Below are 8,964 nucleotides of genomic sequence, written 5' to 3' on the forward strand. Positions count from 1 at the left end.
TGTAACTGAGATTGGTGTTACTTTACTGAATTGCATAACATAACAGTTGGCACTAATACAGAATGGAGGAACCATACACAAACAGTGAAATGACCGATATGATCTTGATTTACGGTGAAGTGAGAAACGATTCTGCCGCTGCTACTCCCAGTTCTGCGACTTCGCGGTCTACCAGCGTGAAAGGTGCAAAGCGACCTGTTTCTCTAAGCCTAGATCATATATACTCAGATTGCTCGGCGTTATAGGTTTTGACAGTAACAACTTTTTTCAGGTTTACTACGCTGCCATCTAGTTGTTACATAAGGAGTCACGTCATAACTCCCATTTGAATTGCATTAGCGACTGTACTGCCATCTCGTGTTCGTTCACGATGGACGGGTGGCGATCCTGGCGGTTGTTCTCTTCAAAGTGCAACCGATTTTAACATAGGAATGATCAATCTATATGTTATCTGGGCTCTAAGTAAGGCGACGTTCCACTGCTAATGTTTTTGGAGTTGGATGTCGTCGGACGTGAAAATGTTCAGCGTAGATACAGTTCCCGGATTTAGGCCTAGTTAACCTAGGCAGTTGCCTAGGATGGCAATTTTCAGGGGGGGGGGGCTTTCTCTCTCTCTTTCTCTTCCTTTTCTTTTATTTATTTTCATTCTACTGTGAAATTTGTTTTTAAAATACTTGTTGGTAAATCTTTTCTAAAGTTTCTTGAACGCCTTGTAGAAATCCGATATTGTTTTGTTATTACAATATCGCAGTCGTGACGAGAGTAAAAGGAAAGTGTGCAGCTGCATAGTTATAATGTAATGCCGGTATCACGTTATTATACTATGAAATTGGTTAAGCTTAATATTGTATAAACAAGAATGCATTGTTGAAAAATCAAGTTGGATGTGTGTTTATTATTAAATATTGCTATGAATAGTAACTACAACTCTCAGTTACATTTCCAGTGTAATAGGCCTATATCGTCAACAATACCATTTAATCACTTTCTAGCATGCGCATTATACATATAATTCGATATGAAAGGTTTATTCTGCAAAGACTTGGATTGGAGTTTATTTTTCAATTTACTTTATACTTCCTATCAAAATAAGAAACAGGCCTACTCGTAATAATTATTATACCACCAACAAAACCATTACTTAAAAATAAACCACAGCTTGCCTTTCACAAATCAATTTTCTTTCAACCATAAATAAGTCTGAATATATTTCCTTGCATCGATTCTGATGTGCTTCGTCAGATCGACTTTGATGACATCATCAATGCTTTCTCTGTGAAGAAAGTGCGAAGGAAATCTTTATAATTCACAAGTAAGATGCAAGTATTTTGATTCTAGTAATTTACTGTTTTCTGAATTGTAACATTTCATATAAAACTAATTTAAACTAAATAACTTATGATCTATTTAATAGCTGCTCATAAACTGTTTGTGGGAGTTGGGGGCGGCAAATTTTAGCATTGCCTAGAGCGCAAAACTAGACCTAAATCCAGCCCTGGTAGTTGCCTACTGCATTTCATTTGAATTGAGTTGATGTATGTACCAATGAACATATAAATAATAAATATACAATAATTCATGCAAGAAAGTAAGTTTATCCCTGTAGCAAACTACAATATAACAGTCCGATCCGTTGCTAAGCAAGTGACGTCAGGATAATATGACGTAACTCCTTCGCGTTGATGCCGTTGCTAAACAAGTGGGGTCATATGTTGAAATTTTCGTAATATTTTATTTATTTGAAACTCTAGAATAAACGTTTCAAGTTAAAATATTGTAACACTTGTCAGTTGATTTATTATTCAATGTTCTTATTCAATTGTCTTATTCCATTGTGAGCACTAAAAATAGGTAGCTTATAGAAATTCAATATCTTGATATTATTTTGTGTATTACACAAAATTGAATCTTGTTGTACAACAGATGAAATCAACAGCAACAATGACACGACTTGAAATCAAGCTAAATAAAATAGTCAAGAGGATTTTATTGAAAACAATAATTTTAATACCATTTGAAAATCATCCCATTGTAATTTTCTGGCAGCACATAGGCACAGATTTTCCATACAATCGATTCCAGATGTAAAAGAAATGGATTAACATAATTCCCGAATGCATTACACATGTCCTCATAGAGTTCAATTTGGCCTATTATAACTAAGACGTTGATCGGTAGGGCAGATTATGTGCTAAGATAACCCAATCCTTCATGAATGTGTTCAATTGTTCATGCTCTACAGAATATAGGTACAATCATAGCAGTTCCTCCTCTGCAGTTCCAACTATTGAATTGAATTGAATTTCGGGAGAGGGTGCTATGACCCAGCACTGCGAGATCTATTGCGCTAACCCTCAAGCTAGGTGCATTCCTAAACCCACATCGGTTGACTGCACTAAAGTTCACTGTGTACCCAGGTTTCGAGCAGGCAACCTCACTCGTCTCTAGGCCAGGGGCTGGCTTCCTGTTTCGTCTGTCGGCGTTCGGTGAATGCTATGGAATGATGACGAAATTGAAAGACGGAATGGCATACATGCCTAATATGGGGAAACGGGAGAATCCTGAGAAAAATCCCAACTGCGACCTTGTCCGCCACAAGTGTAGGGTTCTCATTCGTCCCGTTTTTCCGGGGACAGTCCTATTTTCTGATCACATGTCCTGGTGTTCCGACTTTTTTTTTTTTTCAAATGTTCCGCTTTCAAATAGCCTTCCTAAAAAAGGGATTATGAAAGTTGTTCTCTTTTCAATAAGTACCTTTCCTAGTGACTAATTCAAAGAACATTATTTCTATTGCAATGTTGATATACTTAGAGCGATGATCTTTTCTTCTCTCTCCATGCTTATATTGGCAGTATTAGTTATAATTTCCGTTTCCTGTTATATTCAGTATGACAGCATCACAGCCGAAAGTTGAGGTTGTATAGTGCATTATAATTTTGTAACGTTTTACTTCCTGCCGAAACGTAAATGCAGTATAAACGATAGCATCAGAAGAGAATACCCATTCATCAAAGGTGCGGATGAAAATGTGGAATGTATATTGTGCAATTCTAGATTTTGTATTTCACATGGTGGTCGGTCAGATATGGTCAACCACGTCCATAAATCTGAGAAATACTTGAATGCATCTTAAAATATTATCTTCACTCTTGTATAGCCTACAGTACTTATCATCAAGTTATATTTTAATGATGATAATAATAATAATAATAATAATAATAATAATAATAATATTTTACGAAATGGAAATATAAAAATTGGAGATTTATCCTTCGAAGAGGTGGAAAAATTCAAATATCTTGGAGCAACAGTAACAAATATAAATGACACTCGGGAGGAAATTAAACGCAGAATAAATATGGGAAATGCCTGTTATTATTCGGTTGAGAAGCTTTTATCATCCAGTCTGCTGTCAAAAAATCTGAAAGTTAGAATTTATAAAACAGTTATATTACCGGTTGTTCTTTATGGTTGTGAAACTTGGACTCTCACTTTGAGAGAGGAACATAGGTTAAGGGTGTTTGAGAATAAGGTACTTAGGAAAATATTTGGGGCTAAGAGGGATGAAGTTACAGGAGAATGGAGAAAGTTACACAACGCAGAACTGCACGCATTGTATTTTTCACCTGACACAATTAGGAACATTAAATCCAGACGTTTGAGATGGGCAGGGCATGTAGCACGTATGGGCGAACCCAGAAATGCATATAGAGTGTTAGTTGGGAGGCCGGAGGGAAAAAGACCTTTAGGGAGGCCGAGACGTAGATGGGAAGATAATATTAAAATGGATTTGAGGGAGGTGAGATATGATGATCGAGACTGGATTAATCTTGCTCAGGATAGGGATCAATGGCGGGCTTATGTGAGGGCGGCAATGAACCTCCGGGGTCCTTAAAAGCCAGTGAGAATAATAATAATAATAATAATAATAATAATAATAATAATAATAACAATAACAATAACAATAATAATAATTTCAAGGTTTGCCGAATGGACATTAGGATGTATTTTTATAATTTGATTAACATGTGATTGTGACGTATGTGATGTATTTATTAAAAAATTTGCAGTTTTTATTGTGTCCCGTTTTTTTACAAAATGTCCCAGGTTTTTAAGTAAAAAAATTGGAAATGTCCCAGTTTTTTTAAACTACATTATGGGAACCCTACACAAGTGTCACTATGAATTTTTCAATCCCAGGCCAGACCAGGACTCGAACCCGGACCACTGAAGGTCAGACGACTCAGCCACCGCAGAGGTGAGCCACCGGCCGGCATGAGCGTCGTGTGTGGCGACACAAACCGTGATTAATTACGCCGTGTTTGTAAACACACACTTGGCGACGTGCATTGTATTAATGCGTTTGAGAAATGAGTTTGCAACAATTCAAAGCAGAGATGCCATTGCTCGGTTAGTTAAAATTACAAACATTGTGTACACAAGTGGCATAAGTGTGGACGGAGCTAGCTGTCGAATCAGCGTAAATAGTACGTATGCAGATGCAACGTGGCTATTGATATTATCACGTTTTTCTTTGTCCCATAACAAACAAACAAAAAAGCACAATACAGCAGAAAGTACACAGATTAAGTTTATTGGAGGAAGACAAACATACACTTCCTGCGAGGATTAGCTGAGCTGGCCCAATAGTCGTCTGCGCCACCTCAAACAATAATAATAATAATAAATATATATAATAAAAAAGAGATTGAATACATAATCACAAACAGGAAAATAAATTCTAGTATACAAGTATTAACTTAAAAAAAAAAAAGAATTAATACGTATTAATATAATCTCACAACTAAAGGAATAGTTCAATTAGTATGATCAGCACAGCACGTGTTACATTGAGACAATGACGGTTACCTAGATATTAGTGTTAATGGAAAAATAAAGTAATGACTGTGTAAAATAATAATAATAATAATAATAATAATAATAATAATAAATAAAAATTATACCTAAAAAAACTAATTCTGTGCATTTAAAATATTTCTAAACAACCTAATTTTAAACGACTGAGGACTAAGACTACCCCTGATTTCCAGCGGCAGCGAATTCCATGGGCGGGCCATGGCTATTGAGAAAGAACTTGAGTACAGAGATGTCTGATGACGTGGTATTGATAGCAACAGATTGTGCTGTGAACGTGTATTACGATTATGATGTGAAGCTAGGAGAGTAAACCGAGAGGCAAGGGCAAGGTAGTTGGGTGTGGAATCATGTTTAATTGGATATAGCAGGCAAAGAGAATGTACTAAACGTCGATCTTGCAAGCGGAGCCAGGAGAGTCGTAGAAAATATTCCGATATATGATCATGTCGGCGGATATTGAATATTAAACAGAGATTTATAAAAAAGATTATATAATTTCAGAGGATATATACATATATTTAGTCAGCAGCCCGAAGACTGATTGGAATCTCATAAGTAGGGAAAGGAAGTTCATGCATTTGTATATTTGTTCTCTATCGTTGTGTGAATATGCTGAAAGATTATCTACATGAATCACAAATTTCTGAATACAATGATATTACTTTTATTGTGCATAAAAGTGCATATTTCTCCTTTATTTATAAAAGCATCGTATTTTAACATTTATGCAGGGAAACTGCATATTATGTATGTTTATTTGTCTTTCCCTCATTTTTAAAAGTGTGTAACCTCGTAAACACGACTAATTTATGTTTATGAATTTTGAACGTAACGATGACGCCCTCATAGGGAGCCTCTCAAGTTAGCAATTGGTATTCCTTTACTGCAGTCTTTAGCAGATTTCGATATAACAACATCAAGTTTAACATCAGTTCCATCAGTGAACGAGAAAACAGCAAATATTCTTTCCAAAAACAAAAACCCTGGCTATTATCAACTTAAAGAAATTCAAGATATTCTCGAAAGAAAAACACCCCAAAAACCAACAAAATTATCTATAGAACTGCTCACAGCTTTTGTGCAAGCCCCTCTTACTTCTTGTGACGTAGAACGAAGAGACAACAGGCAAAGAATGACAACAGAAAACATGCGTCACTGCTTAGTTGTGAACTGTAAGAGCATAAATGGAGCATTCAGCAATGAGGCAAGCACTTCAAAATCCATAGACTAAACGTAAGTTATCTGTACCTCATTATTCTGTTAAAATAATCTCAGACTGATAACGCATATTTTGTATCATATTTATCTATTTTTACGGCATAAATGCATACATATTCTTCACGTTTTTAGAGCATGAACTTCCTTTCCCTGCTCATAAATGACACCAATAAGGCATCACTCATGATGAAACTAAACCAGGAGATAATGTGGTAGGTGGCCAGTTCCTTTTCCATTTTAGAGAATAAGAACCCGGCCGCCTAGATGGTAGACCAGCCCAGATGTAGTGAGTGAAATATCAACATGGATATAAAAATACTTGACATTCGTATGTAGTGTTGAAAAGGAGGATACGAAAACGTTTCCCCTCTGAGACACAGATTAGTAGATAATAATGGGTTTGGAATTGATGTTTCACAAGTAATAGTCAAATAGTCACTGAGGTTTCTTTGTTGTCTCTGTATTAATTATAGTTAGGCTGCGCCGTTGTGTAACGGAGCGAAATGTGACTATTTCATTAAGAGAAATAGAACACGCCGCTACATCACGACACGTGATTCTTCCCCGGAATTGCGATCGGCATTTTGTTAGACTATCATTCATTATTATTATTATTATTATTATTATTATTATTATTATTATTATTATTAGGGTAATTGTCATTCATTAGACCAGGGGTTCTCAACCAGTGTGTAGCGAAATTTTGGAATTGAAAAATAAATTTTATGTCATCCAGAAAATCTCTTTACAACTCACTTTTTATTTGCAACGAAGTCTTTGATATGGTACAGTTTATTCTGAGATAGACTGAATGAAACGTGATCAACTGCAACAATGCTCAGTTCAGTTTTTAATTCTTTCAACCATAAGGCCACGTACAGAGAAACTCTGTGCAACCCACCAAGCGCAGACTTCACATTAATTTAAGTAGGCGAGTTTTCAAAAACGATATTAAAAATATTTTATCGGACATCCAGCATAGATAGGTTGGGATTTTTGACACACACACCTTTGTTTTTTTTTTTTCTAATGCCACTCAAGTTGCTGCTTGTTCTTTTAGAATTTTCGATTGCATGTTAACAATACTGGATGTCCGGCACTACTCTGTTTTTCTGGCGGAACGCCTTATTCTCCAGAAGAAAAGTACTGGTTATTATATTATTATTATTTATTATTATTATTATTATTATTATTATTATTAAAATCAAATAAGTGTGCCGCGATATCGTGGACGTTCAGTAAAGTGTGTCGTCAGTCAAAAAAGGTTGGGAACCACTTAGTCTACATATAAAAAAATTATTTTGTTAGTTTAATGATGATGATGATAATAATAATAATGATATTATTTTATATATTATTATTAGTATTATTATCATAACCGTACTATTATTATCGGTATTACCATTATCATTATTATTATTATTATTATTATTATTATTATTATTATTATTAATCTTAAAGAACATTGCCATCACAATATCATCATCACTTAAGATCTGAATGTATGATGCTTAGTTTTCTCATATCGTGGTCAAGGATAGCACCAAATAGGCCAAGAACAACAATCAAAGGTAAGGACTAGTAGCTGAAGAAGGGGAAAAATCTCTAAACTTGGGAATTTGACATCATAGCCATTACGTAGAGGTAGGAATAGAGTTATAGCGATGTTTATCGAGCGGAACATGGAGCATACCTAAGTACTTCAGCCAAAAGAGCTTTTTGTGCACCCGTGATGGAATGAATTCAATACCGACTGAGCTCCTCCGCTAAGCCGGCCCCACCGGCATTTCTCTCCAGCCTTAAAATCGTATATCACCTTTGGTAGTGCTCTGCCGTTCCTTATAGATTTATGTACTGTAGGCCTATATTTAAGTAGTCATATCCAGTTAGGAGTGAGATCCTGCGGAGCTTCATTGCTTCTTTATACAGAACTGCTTGTTGTCTAGAAATTACTACCACTGCCATCTACCAATCTTTGGACAAACCATGATGAACATCTGTTGCGCTGGACGGCGGCTTCGACGTCAGACAAACACAGGAGATACCCTATTTTTCGAGACGGAAGGGAAATTGTGAAGAATGTTGATGAAATGAACAGAAAAAACGGGCGAACCCTAAAGAAAATCCTCACAAACTTGGTTCCGTTCACTATAAACGCAACTTCGCCGTCGCCAAGATCTGAAGTCGAGTCCGGGATCGTCATAATCCAGCCCTTTGCCGACTGAGCTACCAACGCGGTTATAATAATTATGTAACTTGAAAGACTGAGCTGTTAGAATCATTTCGTACCCTTTTTCTGAGGAATATGAGGTAACATTTAACGTCAAGTAGTGGAACTTACTAAATAACGTCATCATAGCTTCGAGACAAATACAATCAATCTTCTTAATGTATCCAGCTGTTTTCTGACAACATAAAGTCCACTATAGTCCACTGTAGTCTATTCAGTTGTTCTGTTTCACGAGAAATGAGGGGTATTTTGATCGGTGTTCATTATAGATGCCTGTTGCTAGTAGCCAGCGTCGGGGTGTAGTCAATATATACTGCAGGGCTGTGTCTTCTGCAACTGGTACTGATGATTTTAATTCACTTCTTTTGTGGTTTATGAATGGACAGTATAGAATAATGTGTTCCAGATCTTCATCATGATTATTACACCACAGACAAGTAGGATTATCAGAAATGTGAAATCAGTGTAGGTACAATTGTGTGACAATGTGACCTGTTCTGGCTCTTGTTAAAAATGTCTGAACATGTCTGGGCAAGTTTTTGTACTTTTCCAGGACATTTGATTTCTTTTTCACAGACTGTAAAATTTTCCCTTTGTCAGAAGAGAGCCAGTTGTTGATCCATAAATTTATAAAATGA

This window comes from Periplaneta americana, chromosome 1 (genome assembly GCF_040183065.1).
Source record: "Periplaneta americana isolate PAMFEO1 chromosome 1, P.americana_PAMFEO1_priV1, whole genome shotgun sequence".
Classification (NCBI taxonomy): domain Eukaryota; kingdom Metazoa; phylum Arthropoda; class Insecta; order Blattodea; family Blattidae; genus Periplaneta; species Periplaneta americana.